General features: G+C 37.2%; 1 protein-coding gene across 1 annotated transcript in view; it reads right to left on the bottom strand.

The window, feature by feature from the left end:
- The window catches only part of rab11al (RAB11a, member RAS oncogene family, like), a 75,693-nt gene that overhangs the window by 28,752 nt on the left and 19,709 nt on the right, over positions 1-27,232 (bottom strand).

Below are 27,232 nucleotides of genomic sequence, written 5' to 3'. Positions count from 1 at the left end.
GTGATACTCCTCATGATGAAAAATCTCTTTTGCAAAATTTAATTGTATAAATGAAGCCACTGATGTAAAAGTGTGTAAGAATAACAAACTTTGCAATAATATTTCTGTACCACTGTTTATTATCAACAAACATTAATGGAGTTTAAGAGTAGTATGCTTTAATATCAGTATTGACAGTACCACAGCAGGTTCTTTTAAGTAACTTTTTTTTTTTTAACCTTTAGAAGACTCAATGCAAACATGTTACCAAGGCAGGTTTTTCGTTTTTCTGCGTTATTGTCAAATGCACCCTTAACAGCAAATACTGTATTTTCCCCTTCACTGAATCATCCAGTATCTTAGCTTCTGGCACAAGACTGGTACAGAGACCTTTGGAGCCTTATTGTAAATACAGAAGATAATTTTGCATAATTTGAGATATATACAATTAGATACAATTCTCCCAGTGAGACAACGTAAAATTTAGCTATTGGAAAACTAGCAATTTCAAGACACCCTTTAATTTTTGGTTGGGATTTTCCCAGATGGAACATTTTTCCTTAAATGACAAATAAATTGGCCCATGTTAAAATTCTTATACTGTAAAAACCTTGTTACATCTTACAACTTGAGATATTATACAGAATACCAGATAAGAAAAGCACATGCACCTATATACTTATTATCCACTGAAGGCAACCTAAACATTCCACAAGATTCAACATTTTCTCTTAATACAGTTCTTCACATTCAATCCCGAGTATACTTCTAGGCTTTTCTATTTTCTTTTTGGTTTATTGCTTCCTAATATGTTATATACTGAAGTAAATGGGAGGACAAAGACCTGAAACAGGGAACAATTATACTTTGTAACTACTATCAGTTATTAGTATATTCTTCTGCTACTTAAAATTCAGAAGAGTAAGAAAAACATACAATAAATAGAGTGTCTAAAGCAATTATTCACATACTTTCTATAACACAGAAACAAACAAAGGGCACCATTTATAAGTCATTTTCAGGGAGGAGGCAGGTACAGTATATTGAGTGTCTGTGTGCATGAGGACATCTAACTTACCCTTTCTTTGTGAAACAGAAGTTAACACTATTTGGTAAACATTGTCCAATTAAAACCAAAATGTCTACATTACCCTAATTCTGACCTTAGACTGAGGCACTAAATGAATGAAAGTAACAGTATTGTAGGGGAATTTCAGGCTATATGGGAGTAAAATGCCCAAATTATAAAAAGCAATTTAAGTACCAAGAAAATAAAACAAGAATTTATAGCAAAGGTAAAATTAACACAATACATTCATCAAATCTATATTATATACACATACACAAACACACACACTTTGAATTTATAGATACAGTAATCCCTCCTCCATCGCAGGGGTTGCGTTCCAGAGCCACCCGCGAAATAAGAAAATCCGCGAAGTAGAAACCATATGTTTATATGATTATTTTTATATTATCATGCTTGGGTCACAGATTTGCGCAGAAACACAGGTTGTAGAGAGGCAGGAACGTTATTCAAACACTGCAAACAAACATTTGTCTCTTTTTCAAAAGTTTAAACTGTGCTCCATGACAAGACAGAGATGACAGTTCCGTCTCACAATTAAAAGAATGCAAACATATCTTCCTCTTCAAAAGGAGTGCGCGTCAGGAGCACAGAATGTCAGAAAGATAGAGGAAAGCAAACAAATCAATAGGGCTGTTTGGCTTTTAAGTATGCGAAGCACCGCAGCACAAAGCTGTTGAAGGCGGCAGCTCACACCCCCTCCGTCAGGAGCAGACAAAGAGAGAGAAAGAGACAGAGAAAACAAACAAGCAAAAATCAATACGTGCCCTTCGAGCTTTTAAGTATGCGAAGCACCGTGCAGCATGTCGCTTCACGAAGCAGCTGCACAGAAGGTAGCAACGTGAAGATAATCTTTCAGCATTTTTAGACGAGCATCCGTATCATCTAGGTGTGCGAACAGCCCCCCTGCTCAATCCCCCTATGTCAGAATCAGAGAAAGTCGGCGCAAGAGAGAGAGAGAGAGAGAGAGAGAGAGAGAGAGAGAGAGAGAGAGAGAAGTAAGTTGGGTTTCTTCTCAGCCATCTGCCAATAGCGTCCCTTGTATGAAATCAACTGGGCAAACCAACTGAGGAAGCATGTACCAGAAATTAAAAGACCCACTGTCCGCAAAAATCCGCGAACCAGCAAAAAATCCACAATATATATTTAAATAGGCTTACATATAAAATCCGCGATAGAGTGAATCCGCGAAAGGCGAAGCGCGATATAGCGAGGGATCACTGTATCTGCCTGTCTGTTGGAGCATCATGTGAAAACCAGGGGGCGCATGTCTACAAAATGTTACAGTTCTTTCTGATATGGTCTGAGAATGTATGCTAATAAAATTCTAGATTTTCAACATACTGTATAAAACATCCAGAGAATGAAAGGAAACACACAAACATACCAACCTCACTAAAAGATGCCATTTTTGCTGGACCTTTGTGCTTTTTAACCTTAATCTCTATAGAACACAATATTGACATTATTTTTACTTCAAAACAATTAGAAAAGATTCTTTAACAAAACTCTAAATTTCAGGTGTTTATGTTGACCACCATAATTAGAGAATTTTTAAATACTTAGGTATGTTGAAAAAAAGATTTTTTGAACTTGCTTCTCAACTCTTAACAGTTGACTATAGTGCAGCCAAAGTTTATTTGTGCACTGTGAAAAAATGGTCAAAAATAGAAATGAAACAGAGGATATTGAACAAACTTTACAAATCGGTCTAATAATATTAAAATTACTTGTGTGTTCTGTAAAGAAACAAGAAAAATTTTCTCAAAATATATTCTGAAAGTGTTTTCAAATAATGCAATATATTATCTTCAAACAATTATTTGTACACCTGGCCATTCATAGAGTTGAATGAATGTGTCACAATGGGAAGAGTTCCCAGTGATAATTGAGAACATAACACATTTGGAGTCCCAAATAGGCAGATAATTGCATTCCCTTGGATAGATACTAAGTAGCCTTGGTGGTCATTCTTCACACAAGCATTTGTAGTGTTAGTCGAGTTTCCCAGCAAGGCTAAACTGCCGTAACACCGAATGCATTGAGGGAAACTGTCATAAAATGACAGAATCTATCTGTTCGAAAAAAACAATTGCTACCAGACTTGATAGGAGGCACACTACCATAAACTACATCATGCAGAAATTGAAAAGTCTGGTAAAAATCATTAATCTGGAGGGAAATAGGAGAAAAAGAAAGATCAGTTCAAGGACAGACAGGTACCAAGAGTTTGCCATGAAAAATCAAAAGTTGCTTTGCAATTTGTGGAGCATACAAGTCAAGAAGGCTACTGAAATTCAGGTTTGCATACAAAGAAAGAATAGGCTGAACAAACAAGGGATCCTCAAAAGAAGCCATTTATAAGTAAACAGAACAAACTGAAAAAAGTCTCAAATTTGCTAAAGAATACATTGACAAGCGTATCTGCTTCTGGAAATAAATTTTATGGTCTGATGAATCCAAATTCAACATGTTTGGATCAGATGGTCATCAGAGAGCGTGGTGCAACCCGGAGGAATGCCTAAATCCAACTATCATGCATGAGGATGGAAGCGTGTTGGTTTGGGATTGCATGGCAGCTTCCAGAGTGGGGAATGTGCATTTTATTGAAGGCATCATGAATTCTGAGATATACGAGGAGATCCTGTCAACCCAGATGATCCCATCTGCTACCAAACTGCTTGGGCGTCACTAAGCTACACATTTTTCAGCAAGATAACAACCGCAAGTACAATGCAAAGATCCTATAAAGTCCGGATATCAATCCTATTGAGCACCTATCAAAAGAGATGACAAGGAAATGCCCAGCAGACCTACCAAGCAACAAACAGGATTTAAGACAGACATTCTACACCACACATGGGAAAGCCTTGACCCAGCCATTTGCAACACCCTTGTTGAAAGCTTGTCCAGGAGGCTGCATGCTGTTATTTCTGCCAAAGGAGGTCTAACCAAATAATGAGCAGGGTTTTGAGAAAACTCCAATGGCCAGGTGTACAAATAATTGTTTTGAAGGCAATAAGTCACAATCTGAAAACACTTCCAGAAAATACTTTGCATAAAAGTTACTTGTTTCTTTATATAACGCAGAATTGTAACATTTTAGACAGTTTTTAAAGTTTGTTCTTTAATATCCTCAATTTCCATTTTTGCAGTGTGTACAAATGATGTTTGGCTGCACTGTATATCAACAATCCATTCCCTCTTTTGTGAATGCTCAATTTATGACAAATAAAAAAAAGCCATATTTAAAATTGAATTCCTCACCCTCATTGTAAACATATTATGGTCATATGCACATAGCATGTCACCTTCCCGTTGCCATTGTTCTCAAACAGAATGTGTAGCTGTGGAATACAGAAATCGGCAGTTCTGCAGAGTTGCACAAGCATGCAACAGGAGTAGAGAACACGTTGCTTGCAGTACCCTTTGTTCAAAATGCATTTTACAATCATCGGTTCTTTAAAATGTGTATGGCGGGCTGACTGCCTTTAAACCTGAAGCCAAAAAGTAAAAAAAAAAAGTGACACCAATCACGAACAATGCTCAAGGAAAACTTTATGAAGCATTATGAAAATTGGCTGTAGAACGCTACCACCACTCTCTCTTTCTCTCTGACAAGGATATTTCAGCAGAATAATCAGTATTTTCCCCAAGATATCAAAACTCACTTTTACATTCTCTTATAGCCTTTTAGAAATGTATATTAAGAAAATCAAATATGTTCACAGGCAAATAAATAGTCCGTTGTTCTCAAACCCACTCCAAACTCAGAGGAGCAGGGAGCAAGAGCCGACCCTGACTGTACTAGGCACAATGCATAAACACAGCCTGGTCAGGGTACCAGTCCATCACAGGGTTCACTCACACACACACACCAACACACTCATTCACACTGGGACCATTTAAATCAGACAGGTGTACCCAGAAGGCAAACAGACCCAAGGAGAACATGGAAACATCACACATAATCAGGTGCTGGAATTGAACCTTCCAAACCTGCCAAATCTGTAAAGTGGCAGTGCTAATTTGTCAACACTACTGTGTCACCTAAGCAAAGAAAGTGTTGCAGCATTCACACTTACAGCCTTATGTTAACTGCTTAAGTGTCTTAAAAGGTGCTACGGCATGGGTTACAAATAACTTCTCAGCCTACTTTTCTGCATCTTCTAGATTTTTTGAATCACTCAACTCAATATTTCCTCAGCAAATCTGCTTTTGGTCAAATCATTCACAGAAATCTCTATATGTAAAATTAAAATTATTTAAAGTTAAAATTTAAGAATAAGTTATTTGAATGATTACCTGGTAACATTAGAACAATCTAGACGAGAACAGGCCTTTCAGCCCAACAAAGAGCTCTCCAGTCCATTTAATTCTTATATGAAACATCAAGTCTAGATTTGAAAGTCTCTCAAGTCCTACTGTCTACCACATGACTTGGTAGCTTATTCCAAGTGTATATGTAATCTGTGTATAGAAAAACTTCCTAATGTTTGCATGAAATTTACCCTTAACAAGTTACCATCTGTGTCCCCTTGTTTTTGATTAACTAATTTTAAACAGTGGTGATCCACTGTACTAACAGCCCTCATAATTTTAAACATTTCAATCATGTCACCTCAATCTTCTTTTGCATAAACTGAAAAAAGTTTCAGCTCTTTTAATCTTTCTTCAAAATTCATTCCCCATAGGCCTAGCATGAGCCTAGCTATTCTCCTCTGGAGCTTTTCCAACACTACTATGTCCTTTTTGTAACCTGGAGAACAAAACTGCATACAGTAATCCAGATGAGGCATCACCAGTGCATTACAAAAGTTTGAGCATAACCTCCTAGGATTTATAGTCTACACATTGTGCTATATACCCTAAACATTCTGTTAGCCTACTTCATGGCTTCTGAACACTGTTTGGAAGTTGATAGCATTGAGTCCACTACGAGTACTAAATTCTTCTCATAAGGTGTACTCTTGACTTGACCTCCAATTGTGTATTCAAACCCAACATTTTTACTTCATGTGTAAAATGTTACATTTACTGACATTAAACATCTGCCACAAACCTGACCAAGCCTGTATGCTGTCCAAGTCCCCCTGTAATGATTTAACAGATTCCAATTTATCTGCCAATCCACCTATCTTGGTATCATCTGCAAACTTAACCAGCTTCTTACTTACATTCCTATCCAAATCATTTCTATATATAGCAGCGGCCCTAGCACTGACCCCTGTGGAACACCACTCTTATCAGCCAATTCTGATCAAGTTTCCACGCACCATCACCCTTTGCTTCCTGTGTCTGACTGAGCCAATTTTACACCCATCTAAAAACCATTATCCTGAATTCCCACTTTTTAGTTCAATGCCCAACCTCTTGTGTGACACTTTATCAAATGCTTTCGGAAAGTCCACATAAATATTATAAGCTCTACTTCGATCATACTCTTTTGTTGCATCTTCATAGAATTCCAGAAAGTTAGCAAAATGTAATTTCCCACTTCTGAATCCATGTGGACTGTTCAGAAATATCCATAATAATTCCTTCCATTAAAATTTACCTGTAATTCATGTTAAGCTTACTGACCTAAAGTTGCTTGGATCTGCCTGGTCACCATTTTTATATAATGGGTGATTATTTGCCATTTTCCAGTCGTTCAGAATTTCCCCAGTGTGCAGTGACTTCCTAAAAATGTGTGTCAATGGTTTATATATGTACTTGCTAACCTCCTTAAGAACTTGAGGGTAAATATCTGGTCCTGGAGATTTGATTGATTCAGCCTATTTAATCTGAGCAGCATTTCTCCATCCAAAATTTCCAAATCAATCAGTACCTCCTTAGCAGTCAAATTTAACACTGGTAGGTTATCTACTTCCTAACTTGTGAAGACCTCAGAAAAATGCTTACTTCAAGCATCCACTATTTCACGGTCTACACCCCCCCCCCCCCCTCCCCCTTTTCTATTCCTGATGCACGTCACTTCCTCTTTGACTGATCTTTTACTACTAAAATACTGAATGAATCTCTATGGGTCATCTTTATCTGCTATATTCCTTTCCAACTGTCTTTTAGCCTCCCTAATATACTTCTTAATGGTTGCCCTCATGTTCGCATATGCCCATTGTATACTATTTTAGAAACTACTGTAAACATCAGAAAGAATAATCTGCAAATTACAAAATGCCTGAAATACTGAAACCCAAAAACACACTCATTTCCTCCAAGGTCCGAAATCCCATTGTGTTAAATTGAAGGGGGAACTCCAGACTTTAAACATTACTTGCCAGCCGTTCTTTTCTGACAAGATGTTTGAGCTGGAGTAACAAAGGTCTTTTGAAGTAGCGCAAGACAGGGAGAACACCTCAAGGAGATCTGCCAGAAGCGCTGACTTGGGTGGAAGAGGGTGGGTACGCCGATTCATTTGTCTTTCATCGATCAAGTTGTACTTTGACACTGGTGTATTCTACAAACTCTAACATGTCAACATTATTGAATTATTACATTTCTATGAATTGTTCATTGCTGCAAAATTACTTACATTTCTAGATCTCAATTTCATATAAAATTTCACAAGGCCTTAATAAACTAATCTAAATACTAAAAAGAACATGTCTCTGACATAATTTGGAGGTCATAGATGGAAGATATGCTTATTTTTTATTTTACATATGTAGCGTACATTTTGTCACTCTTCATGGGAAAGCCGGGTAGAACAACTAGTACAAAATAAATATGACATTAATAGGGAACTATAAAAATTGTTTTAGCTACGAGAAGTAGAACAGTTAAAAATAGAACCATTCCAAAAAAATTAAATGACAGCTGAAACACTGTGCCAGGACGTCTCTCACTATTCTGTGACAGCTGCCACACTGTGCCAACACATCTCTCATTAGCCCTAAACAATAGTATCTTTGTGCAGAGTAGCAGGGCAGCTAAAATACTGTGCAAATTAGCAAGACAGCAGAGAGAAAAAAAAAAACTTCAATGCACTTAGGATAATTGTGAAAAAGTAAGTGGTCTAGCCATACTTCAGATAGCAAATTTGCAAACAAGCTTCTAAAGAAATTCATATAAATCTAGCCATCTGCCCAACTTAAATGCAGAATCAAAATAAAATTGAGCGTAAGAAAAAAAAAAAAAAAAAAAAAAAGAAAAAAAAAACCAAAGCACAGATATCACATACTGGGCTAAGCTTAACATTATCACAAATTATAAAGTTGTAAAGTTTCACTTGATATGTCAAATATCAAATTCCCCACTTATGCTAGCTAGCTGTATAACTGGACAAACAATACAAGTTCTAATGACATAATTTTAAAAATATGTTCTGATATACAGCAAATGCACCACAATCTGTTCCAAGTAAGAAACAGCTGTGTCAGTCAATGACTCATTATGCTGCAATGGGGAGGTACCCCATTGTGCCAAGACATGCCCCGGTATGCACAGTCAGTAAATCTAACAACAAAACGCATTTAAAGCTACAACCCCTTATCTAGCTTTAAGCAGTCTTCATTATAAAAAAACAAAATTAACAATGAAATGTTTCCTTGCACTTGTGTCCGTTTATTGTTAATTTGAATCGTTAAAAAAAAAAAAAACACGACCAAAAAAGGAACTATGACCTGGTACTCCACACATCATGATATACTGTACAACATCTTATTTGCCACCTTGATCGATTCTGCATGCAGTTTTGATGTAGATGGTGATAAGCGCACTAGAATTCATAAAACCATAAGGGATAATTTTCAGTTTCAAAACTTCTCGTTGTATATTCAAATCTGACATTTACACTTCCTAAGTGTTACTGTATTAAATTTCATTTTTAGCCGATTTTTATTTTCTCCCCTTCAACCTATTTCATATCATTTGCAAACATAACCAGTAGTTTATATTTTTATCCAGATCATTTACTATTAAAAAGAGCAGCAGCCCCTGCAATAAATCCTGGTAGATACCACTTTTAGCATGACTTAATTCTGATAAAGTTCCTTTCATGACACTCCTTTGCTTCCTGCATTTAAGCCAGCTGCTTTAGACACCATGTCTTGGATTCCCACGTTTTAGTTTGATCACTAACCTCACATATAATCAGAGAAGTGCATACAATATTACTTCTCTTGATTTTTAGAAAGGTGCGTATGAGGTTTAATTTTCAGAAGGCTTTTAGTAAGGTACCACATGACAGGCTAATGATCTGACAAAAAACACCTGGGAATTCACGGTACTGTGTGCAAGTGGATACAAAATTGGCTTGAACATTGACAACAAAGGTTTATGGGGAGTGGATCTTTTTTAGAATTGGGCGATGTTAAAAGTGATGTCCCTCAGGCATCCGATGTCTTATCATACACAAACTGTTCAGGTAAGAATAAGAACAAACCTGGTCAAGTTTGACGGTTCTGAATTTGATGGGAGGGCAGATAATGTAAAAATCAGCTAAATTGTTACAAATGGACTTGGATAGAACACAGGTTTGGGCAGATCTGTGGCAGATGAAATTTAAAGAAAGTAAATGAAAAGGTATTATACATAGGAAGGCAAAAACACACTAGTCAGGCCCCACCTGAAGTTTTTTGTATAATTTGAGACATAACGGTGCTTGAAAATTTTCAGAAAATAGTAACTAGACTGATTCCAGAAGTACGAGTTATGACCTAGGAGGAAAGATTAAAGGAGCAGAGTCTTTTCAGTTTAAGCAAATGGAGATTAAATGGTGACAGGACTGAAGTTTTAAAGGAGCAGAGTCTTTTCAGTTTAAGCAAATGGAGATTAAATGGTGACAGGACTGAAGTTTTGAAGGAATTAATACAGTGGATCCCTGTCGTTGCTTTAAATACTGTGAATTCAACACAGTTGGAAGCGTGTTTAAGATATATTTTATGACAATGTTAGTCAATTTTTATTCGATGATCGGTTTACTCTTCCCCCCACCCCAATAATTTTGAAATACAGTCATGTCTCACTTCATGATGGCATATAGTTCTAACCACTGCAGCACCTTAACACTATTTTCACCGCAATGATGCGTCAATTCACCTGACATGATGTAACCTACCCTAAGCTAAAATGAGCATAATACATACATCACATAAATTATTGAAATGCAGTAATACATTAATACTGCAATATGCCTGCTTCCAGTGGTGTTTCGATACTACTCGATTTCATGCATTGTATCTCTATGAAAGCTTCATTATTAAAAGTGCAATGTTGTTAGTCCAGACAGTGTTAAATGAATTACGACTATTGTAAATAACACCTCTGGTCTACATTTTAATTGTAATAATACCAAGGATAACACTAGAATATCCTAAACAGTGTTGTTCAGTGAAATTTAGCTAAAGCGTTCCGTGCAGTGAATGCGTTATGTTCACAGGTGACCATGCTTACTGAATATTTTCTAGGAAATTCTGTATTTTGGCCAGGTTAGGCAAATTTGTTCTTCCCCCCAGTGCCCCATGATTCTTTGCAAGGCCAGCATGATGTCACTACCCAAACTCCTGTCTTCCACCCCACATGCATTAAACACATCCACACACAAAAAACTTTGCTGTATTTTTCATTTTCATTACCTGAACATAAGAATATTGAGTAATACCACCAGATAAAACACTGATCCCTGCTCCCTCGTAGTGAAGCACCACAAGGTTAATTTGTATGAATAATTAGCCATATGCTGCAGCTACCATCCAAAACAATCCTTAAAGGATACTCTCTGACCTCCCCCAGAAAAAGAGGGTATGGAATCCAGTGAAATAATAATGAAGGACTCGTTTCTGCTAACAGCGTTTTTTTTTTTGTACACTTTAAACAAAGTGCAAAACATTGGAAGAGAGACCAGAAACAAAAACGATATTCCAGATGTGCCCGGTGTCACAACTTCAAACAATGGAACAAGCTAGTCCCATGCCACCACTTCATTGCACAGCTAATGTTTGCCCCAACATTGGAAATCTGGTAATTTGTAGTATTTTGTTTGTGGTTTTTATTTCATCGGCATCTTTTGTTTGAGGCACAGTGACTAGAACTGTACCCTCACAGCTCAGATCACATTTTTGGTCACAATAATTGCTCCAGCATAGTTGGCAGATGCTTCTCTAGCCTTCAGGAACAACGAAAACACCATTACAATGCACTCAAAACTAGCTACCCTAAGTTCTTGTCTATAAGCCGCGGCTTATCTAAGGAAAAAAGTTGTGAAAATGAAAAAATAGAATATCGGCTTATACATAAGTCCGGCTTATACAGTAATCCCTCCTGCATCGTGGGGGTTGCGTTCCAGAGCCACCCGCGAAATAAGAAAATCCGCGAAGTAGAAACCATATGTTTATATGGTTATTTTTATATTGTCATGCTTGGGTCACAGATTTGCGCAGAAACACAGGAGGTTGTAGAGAGACAGGAACGTTATTCAAACACTGCAAACAAACATTTGTCTCTTTTTCAAAAGTTTAAACTGTGCTCCATGACAAGATAGAGATGACACTTCCGTCTCACAATTAAAAGAATGCAAACATATCTTCCTCTTCAAAGGAGTGCCTGTCAGGAGCACAGAATGTCACATAGATAGAGAAAACAATCTCTAGCAAACAAATCAATGGTGCTGTTTGGCTTTTAAGTATGCGAAGCACCGCGGCACAAAGCTGTTGAAGGCGGCAGCTCACACCCCCTCCGTCAGGAGCAGGGGGAGAGGGAGAGGGAGAGAGAGAGAGAGAGTTTGTTTTTCAGTCAAAAATCAATACGTGCCCTTCCAGCTTTTAAGTATGCAAAGCACTGTGCAGCATGTCGTTTTCAGGAAGCAGCGTCCGTATCGTCTAGGTGTGCGAACAGCCCCCCTGCTCAATCCCCATACGTCAGGATCACAGATAGTCAGCGCAAGAGAGAGAGAAAAGTAAGCAATCTAGCTTCTCAGCCATCTGCCAATAGCGTCCCTTGTATGAAATCAACTGGGCAAACCAACTGAGGAAGCATGTACCAGAAATTAAAAGACCCATTGTCCTCAGAAATCTGCGAACCAGCAAAAAATCCGCGATATATATTTAAATATGCTTACATATAAAATCACAATTTAAATGACCGCTACGCGCGCGTGTTGACTCGGCGACGCCCAGAGCAGAAAGAACGCGCTCCGGCCCCTCCAACCGCACCATGCGGGGAGTGAGAGAGACGCCAATATCTGAAATGGGTGCGAGTGAGACCACTGACCTCCCTCCCTTCTATTAGTTATATACATAGCTGTATCTATCTATCTATCTACTTCTGACCCAAACGAAACCTGTACAAAAACCAGGTTTCAGAATGTGCTTAACAGTAAAACACATTTAATTTCTGACCACTGGTAAAATCCAACACAATGTAAGTATTTATCAAAAAATGAGTCAATATATTTGTAACAGATTGTGTAGGAATACACTTGCGCATTGTAAGCATGAATCATGAAGTAAACTATGCATAGACAAATCACATGTGCAGATACTGCACAGTAAGTTCTATATACTCCATGCTGTAAATACTAGTTGTTTACAGGTGTAAAGGTGTAGCAGTGCTACTTAAAAACTGCATCTCCCAGCAGTCCCTGCTGGGGCTGCTGGGGTCAAAGGTAGCCACAGGCAGATAAAAGGAGGGCAGAGGGCAAAGAGAAAAAAAGTTTGTTTTTGGTTTGTATTGTTGCTATTATTTGTCGTCTCTCCTGCTATTATTTGAACTGTGATCATTTTTGTCTTGGACTGTATTCATTTGTCAGGGACTGGATTGTCTGTCTACTTGTTCACTGAGAGCTGTATTGGATTATTGGATTTTTCGGAACAGTGGAGCGCTCCCGAATCAACCATCAACCTCATCAGTAAATACCGGTAGGACTGTATTTTCCCTTCTCCATTGCAACTTACAGATTCGCTGGACATAACTTGGTCACTATTCATCTTTCAACCTGTTTCTTATATATGGACTTGGCTGTGTGGTGTTTGTGTTTAATTTGTGTATGTGTAATATCGCCGAAGGGGTCAGGGGTGGTATTACTGTTTTCATTTCTCAATTCATGTCATTATATTTATAATTGTTTGTCATTCCCAGTGTGTTTATTTGTCTCTGTGGTGAGAGTGTGTGGGTCGATCCAAGGCTGGGGACGTTCCTGGGATCTCTGCTTTTAAAATAAATAAATCACCGTCTTCGTTGGCGGTGTGAATCTTAGCGGCTCCTGACCGCTACAAAGGGGTGGAGTTTTTTTTTTTTTTGCAGTTGGACAATTTATACATGGTAATCAGAAATAGCCTATTGATTAATACTGCGTGTTATTTCGTCCAAACTCATCAGAGAGGGAAAGAGACACATGCAAAACTCTACCACTCACTCTACTCCCAAGCGTATCTGTTTAAAGATATAACAAAAAAAAAAAAAAAAATTTGCATGACTTTTATACCATTTACCAAAATAAATGTGTACTATATAGGTTGTGCATATGTTTTTGCAGCATCAGAAAAACAATGTTTACACAAAGCGGATTTGAAATAAAAAAAAAATAATAAAAAAAAAATTAACCGATCACAGGGTTCAGATCCTATGCCATTAGATTAGACATGCTACAGAACTCTTAGCACTACTGTCCAACCAATAATTTCACAGCACAGATTTATTCGGTAGATATTTAGTCTCTACTGATGTAGCAGTATAAATTCCACTGAAACTCCGCCCACTATGATGTTGCAGCTCTTCAAAGCAAAGCACATTTATTAGGTTATTTTTGTTAGAGTTTGTCTATGCTCAATTTGTTGCTAAGGGAAGTAGTTCTTCAATGTATGTGTTAAGCAATTCCGGGCTTTAATAGTTCTCATTCTTTAGTCTCCATCAGCAGGGAATGACAGAAATACTTCACCTGAAAATGATTTTTGTTATGTTACTTATCCCGTGTACTTTGCAGTGGTGAGCAGAAAATTTTTAATCTCACGTTATGTAAAATGGAGAGGAAGACTTCTATAACAGTGCAAGGCAACTGTGACCCATGTTGTACAATGGCAAATGTGAAAAACACCCATGAATCTCACATTACTTAGATCCTATGCGAAAACATGCAAAACAAATTTTTTTGCTAAAATATAAATTATACATTTCCTAAATTTTCAGCATGCACATAAAACAGGCACCCTTCAGGGGACTGACTGGAAAAAACCAGAGGTGCATGTTGCTTAAAACTGGGTGGCAGCCCCAGATGGCTCACTGGGTGCCATATTTCTAATCTAATCCCCAATGCCTTAAAGGCAGTGCTCAAAGTAGGGGCAGTGATTGTGAACAAGAGCAATGATGTGCTCGTTTATCATAATCTGAGCATAGACTCCGATTTTACAGAAAGATTTTTCATTGGTATTCATAGACATTGCTGGACTAGTGGTAAATGTGAACAATAAGTTGTTGTGTGTGTGTGTGTGCTCGCTCTCTGTTCACAGTTATGACAAGAGAGTAGGAGTGGACGTAAAGTTGAAAGAACTGGCAGCTATATTTGTGAAAAAATATCAAAATATGCATTCAAAGTAAACAATGTGTCACACCCTGTCAAAAGAGTGAAAGAAAGAATGAAAAGGCACAGGAGATTCAGATTTCAATACTCAAATCACCGGAAAAAATCAACAAATCTGCCCAACACTAGTAGAAGCACAAGGCTGCACAACATCCACCTTCTAAACAAATAGCTAAAGGAAGTTAACATTACTCTTTGTATTTCCAATTAAACAAGCCATGCTAAAATATATTCACAACATTTTAATGTGCAGTATACCACAGACCACAATGCTTAAATAAAGCTGACTTGCTGTTATGCCATTTAGTCCAAACAATTGTCAAATTGAGAAAAAGACAGAAGTGCCTCTCAAAACGCATGAAGCCAAATAGCTGCAGTGGTTTACGTGCGTGTGTTTCTGTCTACTATTGCAGCGCTCATCTAATATATAGATTATAGATAGATAGATGATAGATATATATATAGAGATAGATCTCTATCTATATCTATCTATATAGAGATATATATCTATCTATATCTATATGATATAGATATATATATATATTTTCATGGCATTCGTAGTCTGTGTCACAATCTGATTGTATGGGTGGTTACCTACCAGGTAACGCTTGTGGTTGGCCGGCAATCTGCTAACATCCGCCACGGTGCCCTCAGTTTGTGAGGAGCAGATCATAGAATGGTTGAAATAGTTTACTGTCAAATAAATGCAAAGAGTACGCGACACGTGTTTCGCCCTCATTCTGGGCTCATCAGGCGTACACACTCCATTGCACTCCCTCTCGGGAATCGAACCTCGGACGTCAGCGCCAGAGGCGATGCCCCGAACATTGCGCCACGGCGTGTGGTTCGTTTATTTGACAGCATGTAGATCGGGGTAATTACATTCACGGCATTCGTAGTCTGTGTCACAATCTGATTGTATGGGTGGTTACCGAATGAGGGCGAAACACGTGTCGCATACTCTTTGCATTTATTTGACAGTAAACTATTTCAACCATATATATATATATATATATATATATATATATATATATAAAAAAAATCTCTATGTGCGTCCAGGTGTCCGTGTGTGGGTGTCTTCTGATGAAGTGCGCATGCGTGGGGCACGGTGCGACTCGCGATATTACTGTCAGAGAAAGTTAGAGGCGTTTTACGGAAATACAAACCAGTATTACTGCGAGAGGAAATTAAAGGTACACAATACAGTGACGCATATTATAGCCACATACAAGCCAGTATTACTGTCAGAGGAGATTAAAGGCATATTACCGACGCACATGCCTGTATTACCGCCAGAGAAAATTAAAGGTATATTATGGACGTACAAGCCAGCAGACGTACAAGACGGTATCCTTCAATAAGGGCGCGCACAAAAAGGCGAGCCTCAAAAAGGCGACCTCAATTGGGCGCAGCAAATAAAGGCGCGCGTAAATAAAGATCTGCACCTTTGTTGCTCTTCATATATTCCAGAGCCATTTGAACTAAATTATCTATGAACGCCTTTATTCGCTGCGCTCAATTGAGGTCACCCTTTTGAAGCTCGCCTTTTTGTGCGCGCCCTTATTGAATAGAGCCATACAAGACAGTATTACTGTCACAGAAAATTAGACACACAATACACGGCGGCAGCCCACGAAGAACGGTCAGCTCAGCAAGTAATCAACAACAAAAGAAAGGCTGAAAGAAAGAAAAATACGACCAACAAAAAGAATGAGGTCAAAGTCCCTTGCCATTTAATATAGACTGTTCCTACTAATGCTTATGCACTACTGTTCTAGCGCCCGTTATTGTAACGGGCTAAATGACTAGTTACAGTATAAAAATTGTACAATTATGCTGTAGTTACCTCATGTTAAGTTCCGGAATTGATAGTAGCAATTTTATCTTTAATTTCTCTCAACATCAAGTCCTTTGCTCAATTTCTTTTGTTCTTGCCTTTAAACCCCAGTGGTTTTAATTGCACAGACTAGAGAAATCGGGGAGGGTGTAGTTTTTGTAGCTTCAGATTTCACAACACTTTTTAACAAGACCCCAGATACGTATTCTTGTTTGAGAATCATGTCTGGCCCTACAAGATTACTGCTCTGTACCCCCTTCAGGGGTAGGGAGGGAGATCATCAATAATAAGGTCATATTTGCTTTAAAATGTCAAGTGTTTACCCATTTAAAAAAGGCTACAGTTTAGGTTTCTGTATGTACTTCAGCAGTTGCCTGATGGAGCACTTGCAGGATCAGCATTTTGTCTCCTATTCAACAGTATATTTTCTCACCAAAGTGATGTGCAGGAGGATATCTGGTCTAAGGCATATAGATTTGCCTCCATATAACACAGAGATTGCTCGATAGCCATAGAACACACAGATTGTTTGAGAAGACAATTTCTTTGTCAATAAACACATACGTATCAGCCTGTGGTTAGGGCGAATTTTATAGTGTGATTTAATATCAAAATTATAGGCATATCTTTGTAAGAGGGTAACTGTAATTCTTAGTTTATCAACTGTTAAAAGAACCCTCATGTTACTCTGAGGTAAATCAAAAACTTAAGATAATAATACTTCCCAAGATTCCTATCAGCCTATGAATTTAGTTGTAGTTGTCAAACAAAGGCAGTGCTGCTTCATGTATGTTAAAAAACTCTTCAAAAAAGGTTAGTTTTACAAATCAGAGATGTTATGCTTACATCTGTAATCAAAAAACTTGTTGTTACACCCTCTATACAATGTGTGCTCACCATATAAACTGTGATAAAAAGTTGTCAAACAATATATGTGCCTCATCGTGAGCTTTATAACATTTCACACAGGCAGACAGCTGTCTAAGAAAGCAAGTTTGGTGTTAAACTTTGTCTAGGGGTTAAAGTTGTCACTTTAGGAATCCACCATTCGAAGTTCAAAACCCACGCCTAGTTGTTGTCCATTTGGGGTCAGCGCATTCTCCTGTGGCTTCATAGATTTTTCTACAGGTACTCCAGCTTTCTTCCCACATCCTTAATTTTAGGTTGAACAAAGACTCCCTTTGAGCATAAGTGTGGACGAGTGGATCCTGCAATTGACTGCCACCCTGTCCAAGCCAGTTTCAGGCCTTGAGCTCAGTAGATAATCCATTTCAGTGTCATAAGGACTAGAGCTTAAGTAGTTTTCACTCTGTACGCATCTTAATTAAAAGGAAAAAGAGTATTACTTGAAAGCAAGTAGAATTTTAATCTTTCCACCACTGGGAGTAAAAGAGAATATTATAAGTTTTGCTGCAATTTCTCACATTGATCAATGAACAGACACTGTTACTCTTCTAGAATAACAAAAATGCCGTTCCCCCCCCCCCCCCCCCCCCAATTTTTTTTTAGGTAACAAATCATTTGTTTATAAAGTGGTTAGCAGTTTATATAGTGCACAAGTTATTCTTTCTGATACAGTACTGGTCAGTTTCAGTTTTTATCGAAATTTAAGGTATTCAAGTCAGTGAACAATGTGAAATGGTACTAAGTATTTAAAAAAAACACACACACACACACACCCCCAAACCACCACATTTAGGTTAAATAAAAAAGGTAACTTTTACAGTTGTACTAAAAGGACATTTTAGGTGAACAACAACTTAAATCTTTTACACAGCAATGGAATTTAAGCACCGTGAGATGATCCAAACAAATCCTATAGGTGTCCCAACTTTTGTTAATCTATATATATAAAATCCCTATGTGCGTCCAGGTGTCCGTGTGTGAGTGTCTTCTGGTGAAGTGCGCATGCGCAGGGCACGGTGTGATGCGCGATATTACTGTCAGAGAAAGTTAGAGGCGTTTTATGGAAATACAAACCAGTATTACTGCGAGAGGAAATTAAAAGGTACACAATACAGTGACGCATACTACAGCCACATACAAGCCAGTATTACTGTCAGAGGAGATTAAAGGCATATTACCGACGCACATGCCTGTATTACCGCCAGAGAAAATTAAAGGTATATTACGGACGTACAAGCCAGCGGACGTGCAAGCCGGTATCCTTCAATAAGGGCGCGCACAGCATCCTTCAATAAGGGCGCGCACAAAAAGGCGACCTCAATTGGGTGCAGCGAATAAAGGCGCACGTAAATAAAGATCTGCACCTTTGTTGCTCTTCACATATTCCAGAGCCATTTGAACTAAATTATCTACGAATGCCTTTATTCGCCGCGCTCAATTGAGGTCGCCCTTTTGAAGCTCGCCTTTTTGTGTGCGCCCTTATTGAATAGAGCCGTACATGACAGAAAATTAAAGACACACAATACACGGCAGCAGCCCACGAAGAACGGTCAGCTCAACAAGTAAACATCAACAAAAGAAAGGCTGAAAGAAAGAAAAATACGACCAACAAAAAGAATGAGGTCAAAGTCCCTTGCCATTTAATATAGACTGTTCCTACTAATGTTTATGCACTACTGTTCTAGCGCCCATTATTGTAACGGGCTAAATGACTTGTTATTGATAAACTCTGTTCCAACACTATTTATTCAAACAGTGATGCTACACTCTCTGAAGCATTATGTGGACAATAACACACTGCACAAAGTGGTACATTACTATCATAAAAGCAAGAAAAAGATTTAAAAAAAAAAAAAAAAAAAAAAAAAAAAAAAAAAAAAAAGAAAAATCAACAAACCCCTTAAAAGTGTATGTCCTTCCTTCAGAGCAATTTCAAAGAAAGGAATGGTGTCGGTTAGTACAGTTTCCACACTATCAAAAGGAATTTGGAAATAGGAGGAAACTGACAGGAACAGGTGTGGCAGGCCCAGAAGAAAACTAGACTCAGAAATCAAGTTTCTGATAGTCAACAACTGTGTAATCAGCACCTCACAACTTCAAGCACAGCTAAACAGATGTGCAGTAACCACATCTACAATTTGTTCTCCGCTTTAAATTTCAGGATACATTGAGACTAGTCAAGGTTCCTGGCCCAGGCAGGCCTCTTTGTTTAGCAATTTCATCAATGGCTTTCTTACTGCCACTTGACCCGTCAAATCTGTAGCTCAATGTCTTCTCTTCATAGCTGAAAGCAACATTTGCTTAATTTGACAAAAGTCCAGTAAGATTACTTTTTTTAATTATTGAATTTAGAAAAAAAAAAAAATAAACCCCAACAACACTACTTCATAACACTATTCTGTTACCTTTAACATATTACCCATTAACATCTGAAAAGTCTTTCAATACTTAACCTAGAAATAAGAACTGTATACACATTTTTTTATTTATATATACTGCAGGTCTCAGTTCAACTTCACAGAACTTAGAATTTAAAAAAGGGCAGGTGCCCTGGAGTGCAGCTGGCATCACCTGGATGCACACTGATCGCAACAGCTGAAGATTTTTTTTTAATATACTGTATTATCCTATATGCAGGCAGTATCCTGGCATATTCTTAGGGCTTAAAGTAAATTCTAGTGGAGGTTAGAATTTGAAATTGGAGAATACACAATGTTTTCAGCTTTCCACTAGCAAAGGTATTTCAACTGTGAATTTATACATTTTTAAAGTCTTGTAGCTCTTTCACAACAGTCCATGCACATGCAAAAGGTTAAAAGTTACACCACACGAACTGCGCAAAAAAAAAAAAAAAAAAAAAATTACACAAACTTTAAGAGGAGGAAATACCATGTTCCTCTTACTATTCTAGCTCTGGCACTGCAACAAGCACTTTTAGGAAAATAAAGCTAACACGGGGGTGGGGGGGGGAAGGTATATTAAAAGGCTGGATGGCAGAAAGACTTCTCAGCTTCATGTCAGATGAATGCACAAAACTATGAAGATGTTTAAAGTTTTTTTTATTATTATTATTATTATTTTTTTAAAATTTTATTTAGTTTTCATACTATTATTTTTTGCACTTTAGTTTTTCAGCAATTAACACTGTCACATTTTATTAGTTTTGCTTTACTCAATAAAAAATGCCCACAGGATAAAATTATGCAAGTCTGAAAACACTTTTCTTTTATAGTTGTCATATATCATGGTTGTGCATGCCCACATAATACAAATTTACTGTCTATAACAGAACTCCATTGATTCATCATGATGCGACAGTGCAAGTGTAATAAAAAAACAAAAAAAAAACAAAACAAAAATGAAGAAATCAAATGACAAATTGTACTCCGATGTCGTTTGTTACTTAGCCTTACAAAAAATTAACCAAATAAATAGTTATGCATTTTCAAAAATACTTTCCATTTTTAAGATTCCCTTTGTGTATGTCTGCGATCTTAATGCTCACACTTTTTATATTTTTTAATATTGCTAAATGCTGACTATGTCACATGCTCATTTTCAAACTATGAAAGTATATATTTATTCAGAAAATTCTTACTTTGCTTATTTTTTGATAAGTCACTACTTAAACCGAGTTAATAGTAATAACAGAGAGGATAGTTTCTTCATTTATACCCGTGCATACTGCACTTCTACAAGCTTTTAATTTACACCAAAAAAAAAAAAAAAAAGTTACAAGAAGAAACAAAAAGATTAAGAATTGTGAGTGCTTACTGACAATTCTAATATCCAGTTAAAAAAAGCAAGATCTGCAGCTATGCACACGAAGCATGGGGGAAAACACACAAAATGCATTCAGACATTCACCAGGCTAGCAATCAAACTTGAGCGCATAGTGTTCCTGTCACACAGCACCATCCATGCACAACCCACCCTGCTCATGTTAAAATATCAGTACTAGTAATCTGATTGAAACTGAATGTATACTGCACATACAAACAGCGCCGCTGATAACATGGTCTCCATGCTACACATCCATCTTATCTGTCATTGCACTCATAAGAATATCTCAAAGAAACAGGGCAGTTGGGTGTGAAGCTCGGATTCATCCACTTATAAAATATTACAAGGTAATGTTATGTTTGACACCAAAAATGTGACTTCAATACTTTATACTTTTTTTCTCCAAATAGCAAAGCTAGTAGTGAGTAAATACTATACTGCAAGTGCAGCAAGCTCATGATATAGGCTGTTGCAATTCCTACCTTCTTTGATATGTTAACTTTTTATTTTTCTATCACAAACTCAATACCGACTAAATTTCGGGTGGCTATTTGAGCTTGACACATCTCTCTGACACTAATTTTCAGACTACTTCGCTCTAAGGGAATGATGCATGTTTTAAGCACCCTTTTCTTGAAGTTGGTGAAAGCTGCCTGTCACTCGCTGATAGCAGGGCATCTGTAACTGATTGTCAGTTATGGCTAATGAAATTCACAAATTAAGTCATTGACAAGTGATGAGGATTTGCCATTTGCTATCAGTTCTAGAAGGAAAACTGGCTACAGCAAGGGGTACTTCTACATGATCAAGCATCAATGCTCTTCTGTAAGCTAATATGACAACTGCAAGCTCACAATGCATAAAGACTAGTGCGATGAAAATCAAAATCATAAAAACTAGTTTATTTTCCTTTAGTTACTGTTTTTCAGGTTTATTTTACTTAAATTATTTTTTTCATTAACATTTCATTTAAGTTTTTTAAGAGGAAGAATACCAACTTGATGCATTTCTAGTATTAAGATGCATTAAGACAGCATATACTTACTATTTTGCACTTTACAAGTTAAACAGTTTATCCTACCCCATTCACAATGTGTGCTTTTGCACAAGGTGAGACCGTTCTGTCCTCCTTATACCCTTTGTTTAATTTGCTAGGCAGCTTAAACTTATCCCACTGGAGAAGTTTGCTAAACTTGTTTTCTGTATATTTTCTACCTTTTCTCAGTTGCTATATTAAACAATAACTTAAATTTCTAGAAAATAAGCATGGGAAAGAAATTAATATTACTGGTGCTGACAGTACCTCTTACTGTTCGAGCACATACAGGAAATATCAATTACACTGAAATTACAACTATAACTATACAACAAATCTATGATAATACAAGAGAGTTGCACTATAAACACAAGGTTTAATAAAACATCATTGATGTTCTGGACTACTACCAATTATGACGGACTGACTCATCCACAGTGGTCTCCATTTACAAAAAAAAAAAACACAACCCTTTAGAATCAGAACCATGCACAAATGTTTTAAAAAGTATCTAAATACACAAGCATAGTTCTTTTGAAAGGCAGCAGTCTATGGTTTTCAAGCTTATTGAGCTTCTTCTCAGCAGTAGTGAATAATCGGGCATGGCATATGTGGTTACACCATCTCACTGATTGCAGAGCACCAGTCAAACAGTAGTGAAATGAAAAAGGTGTAAGATGGAATCTGTCCCACAGACAAATGAATGCCTCCAGTCAGAAAAACACTAAAGTGCAACCATTAGCAAATTTTAACCTCCCAAATTACATTTGAGGAATCAATTTAGTTATCTAACACAAATGTATCCCAAAAAATTTATTCAAACACATCAGAGAATAGAGATCCAATAAAATCATTTTAATTTTCACAGTACATGCAGCTATTTGGTCAATAATTATAAATTACATAAACTCTGCAAGCTTTGCTAAAGAAGTCAAATAGAAAGGACTTTCAAAAATCATTAGTGATGATTTAAAAGTTATGCTGGGAGACTTCAATCTGTGGAACAAAATCAGTGGGGTAGGGAAATCTGGAAATCACTGACTTATTACAGAATTTAGATAAATATTTGTAAATAATTTTATAGAAGAAAGCATTTGCAAACAGAAAAGAACCGATAGCAACTAGGGCATTAAAAGAGGTAAATCTGGATGAATATATTATGATTTGTTTAACTTTGTGTATATCTAATGGGGATAATTTTAATTGTTTAATATTACAATAAAATTTACTTACTGGAATTTTTGTAAAATTGTCATTCCCTTTGGAGGAGAAGGAAAAAAATATATAAATTACTTTTTACAGAGAAAAACCATTCCAAACCTTAACAAAAATGTGAATGAAGCAATAACATCGAACTTTGCAGCACAAAGTACAACTAATTTAAACTAAAATTTGAACCACAGATGTGTATACTGTGTTGACCTTATACTTAAAAGTCCTGCAAGTTTTTGATAATGATAGAATACCCCCCAGAGTTAGGAAAAGGCACAAAAATCCACAACTAACTGATCACTGGGAGATGCTGCAAGTTTCTGCTGATGAATTACTCACAGTGTCACTTCCCCCTCCCAGCACCTACTGTGCCTAAAAAACAAAAAAAAAAAGTATTTATTCCCTTGGAAGTTTTCACATTCTATTGTTATATAACACTGAATCACAATGGATTTGGCGGTTTTTGATAAGCACAAAAAGACTTCAATAGAGTAAAAACAGATCTATAAAATATGATCTAAATTAATAACATGTATAAACACAAAAGATAATTGTTTGCACAAGTATTCACCTTCAAATCAATGTACCTTTGGCTGCATGTATGTCCCTCATTATAAAGTGATTTCTTTTTAAACACGTGGATATAAAGATTTGATTCATTTAAAACACTAATCTATACTAATAAAAGGCAAAGCCCTGACTGACTGACTGACTGACTGACTCACTCATCACTAATTCTCCAACTTCCCGTGTAGGTGGAAGGCTGAAATTTGGTAGGCTCATTCCTTACAGCTTACTTACAAAAGTTAGGCAGGTTTCATTTCGAAATTCTACGCGTAATGGTCATAACTGGAACCTCTTTTTTGTCCATATACTCTAATTGAGGAGGCGGAGTCACATATCGCGTCATCACGCCTCCTACGTAATCACGTGAACTGAAAACAAGGAAGAGATTTACAGCACGACTCAAACGCGGGAACGAAGGTAAATGACGTTAATTGTTGAGTGTCTTAATACTGTGTAAGCATACATATTAACACATGTGCAATTAAATGTGTGCATTTACGGGGTGATTTCTCAGGCTTAAAAGCTCGCCTTTTATTAAAAAGGTAAATGCAAACTGTTTTCATTCTGAAGGGCACAAACCACGTTGGATTTCAGCCGTTAAACGTGCAAAAATGTCGATACACCAGATAAATAAGCGCAACATATTATCAGTTGTATTGTATGCTTACAATACATATAGAAATGTGTTAATCGTTAACTAATAGTATGGGATGGTGTTTTTCGACTCACACCTTGATTTAAATGATTGCATGTCTTGGTGGGTTTGCGTAGCTTATTGTCAATATCTTTACACCTCTTTTTAAGACTTATTGACTGAAACGGGCTTTCACGAAAAAAGTTAGGGCTTTGCTACGGGATACACCCTCCACAAGTTAAGGAAGTAAAAATAAAGGTATATATTTCTGTTTTATTTAAACCTTTTAAGTTCGTATGCATAGCCCCATTTGGCTGTTTTAGTTTTTCTTTTTCTTTCTTCAGTAATTTTTAATCTCCTTAAAGAAAAACAACATATGCATTTTACTTTTTTTGTATCTCTTTAGTAATATTTTAGTGTAAAAGGATAACCAGTATTTAAACCTTTTATGTTACTTTATAAAGTTATTTTACACAATGTTGAAAAATTAATAAGAAAGCTACATATTTTGGCAGCTGCTGCTTTAATTTTCAATGAAATGAAAAAAGCTCTCCAAGAGAAAACCTCAATGAAGAAGAAACAGTTTGCACTATCTAAAAAGGAGAAACCCTCATTTTTAAAGGTTTGCTGCAGATGATTTAACTGAAAATAAATGAATAGTTCCTATGTGTATAATACATATTTATCTATTTGACTTATGCCTTTATTCCAGCAACTTGCAACATCTGAGGTACAATTTGTTACATTACTTTTGTTTTTTGCAGCACAGGCAGGTGAAGTGACTTCCTCAGGGTCAAACAGTGGTGTCAGTACCATGATTTGAACTGACAAGCTCCGGGTTTGCTGAAATATTACTGAAGAAAGAAAAAAAACGAAAACGGGCAAATGGGGCTATGCATACAAATCTCCATCCATCCATTATCCAAAACGCTATATCCTAAATACAGGAGCCAATCCCTGCCAACACAGGGCACAAGGCAGGAAACAAATCCCGGGCAAGGTGCCAGCCCACCGCAGGGCACACACACCCACACACCACGGACAATTTAGAATCGCCAATGCACCTAACCTGCATGTCTTTGGACTGTGAGAGGAAACCGGAGTACCCGGAGGAAACCCAGACAGACACAGGGAGAACATTCAAACTCCACGCAGGGAAGCGAACCCGGGTCTCCTAACTGGCACCTTTCACTGCGTCACCATACCGCCCGCATACAAACTTAAAAGGTTTAAATAAAACAGAAATATATACCTTTATTTTTACTTCCTTAACTTGTGGAGGGTGTATCCTGTAGCAAAGCCCTAACTTTTTTCATGAAAGCCCCTTTCAGTCAATAAGCCTTAAAAACATGTGTAAAGCTAAACTTGCAGCAACGCTATTCAATTACACTTGCCTAACACCTCTCCTAAGGGGAGATACTGTGGGATCTGGGCATCCGTCAAAGCACCAATCACAGGCCCGATTAGAAAGCGGGAAGCTATGATTTGTCGTCTCCCTCCCATATAACAATCACAGCCCGTGTTACAACGCACTATGTATATATGTGTATGATGTATATGTGTATATATACATACATACATATTATATACATATATATATGTAGATATGTATATATATCTCCACATATATATATGTTTACATAACCTCTTTAACACACTACTTCTCCGCTGCGAAGCGTGGGTATTTTGCTAGTTTTAGATAAAAAGGAAAATTAAAATTTGACTTTGCAATAATTTATTCAATGAAAAATGGACAGATATGCCACTTACATCCGTGGAAAAAGTTAAGTACACCCTTAGCTCTAAAAACTATTGTCCCCATTGGCAGAAAATCTCAAGTAGTTATATTCTCTTACTTTCTACCACTCTGTCATCAATTGATCAACTGGGACAAAGTTCTCCCACTCCCTGCATGTAGAATTCTTGTAGCTGTGCAATGTTTAAAGGGTGTCTTGCATGCACAATCCATTTCATAGAGCCCCACATCTTAGAGATTCAGCTCTGGCCATTCCAGAACCACCAACCCATTTTCCTCTATTTAGCCATTTTTGGTGGATTTACTGGTATGTGGAAGATCAATGTCATGTTTCAAGGCCCACATTTAGCTGGGTGAAACTTCTGACAGATGGTGTCACATTATCCTCAAGCAAGCCTCTGGTGCAATGAAAAATTCATAGCAGATTCCATGATGATAATTTGCCCATCAGCAGTGAAGCAGTCCCAAACCATAACATCAGATTGTTCTAGTTAAATGCTGCATTTTGTTTTCACCAAACATGTTTTTTTTGTTACCATGGCAACTTAACTCTTACATTGTCTGTCCAGAGCACATTGTTCCAGGAGTCCTGGTGTTCACAGGCAAAACTTCATTCTTGTCCTAATGTTCTTCCTGGAGAGCAACAGTTTCCTCCTGACAAACCTCCATGTAAATATTCTTGCACCCTCTCTCCCCAAAGTGGTTCATTCATTCACTTAAACATCAACAGTGGCAAAAGCTACCTGTAGGTCCCATGACGGAATTCTGGGGCTCTTACAAACTTCTTTCAACATCTTGTATTCTGCTCTTGGGATGAATTTGATGGAATGACCTGACCTGGACAAGTTGGCAGTTGTCTGAAATATTGCAGATCTTTGAGGTAGTGGAAGGGTTGACTATCAACTGTTTAATGATATTT

Source organism: Erpetoichthys calabaricus, chromosome 2 (assembly GCF_900747795.2).
Source record: "Erpetoichthys calabaricus chromosome 2, fErpCal1.3, whole genome shotgun sequence".
NCBI lineage: Eukaryota > Metazoa > Chordata > Cladistia > Polypteriformes > Polypteridae > Erpetoichthys > Erpetoichthys calabaricus.
This window is presented reverse-complemented; position numbering and strand designations above follow the sequence as displayed.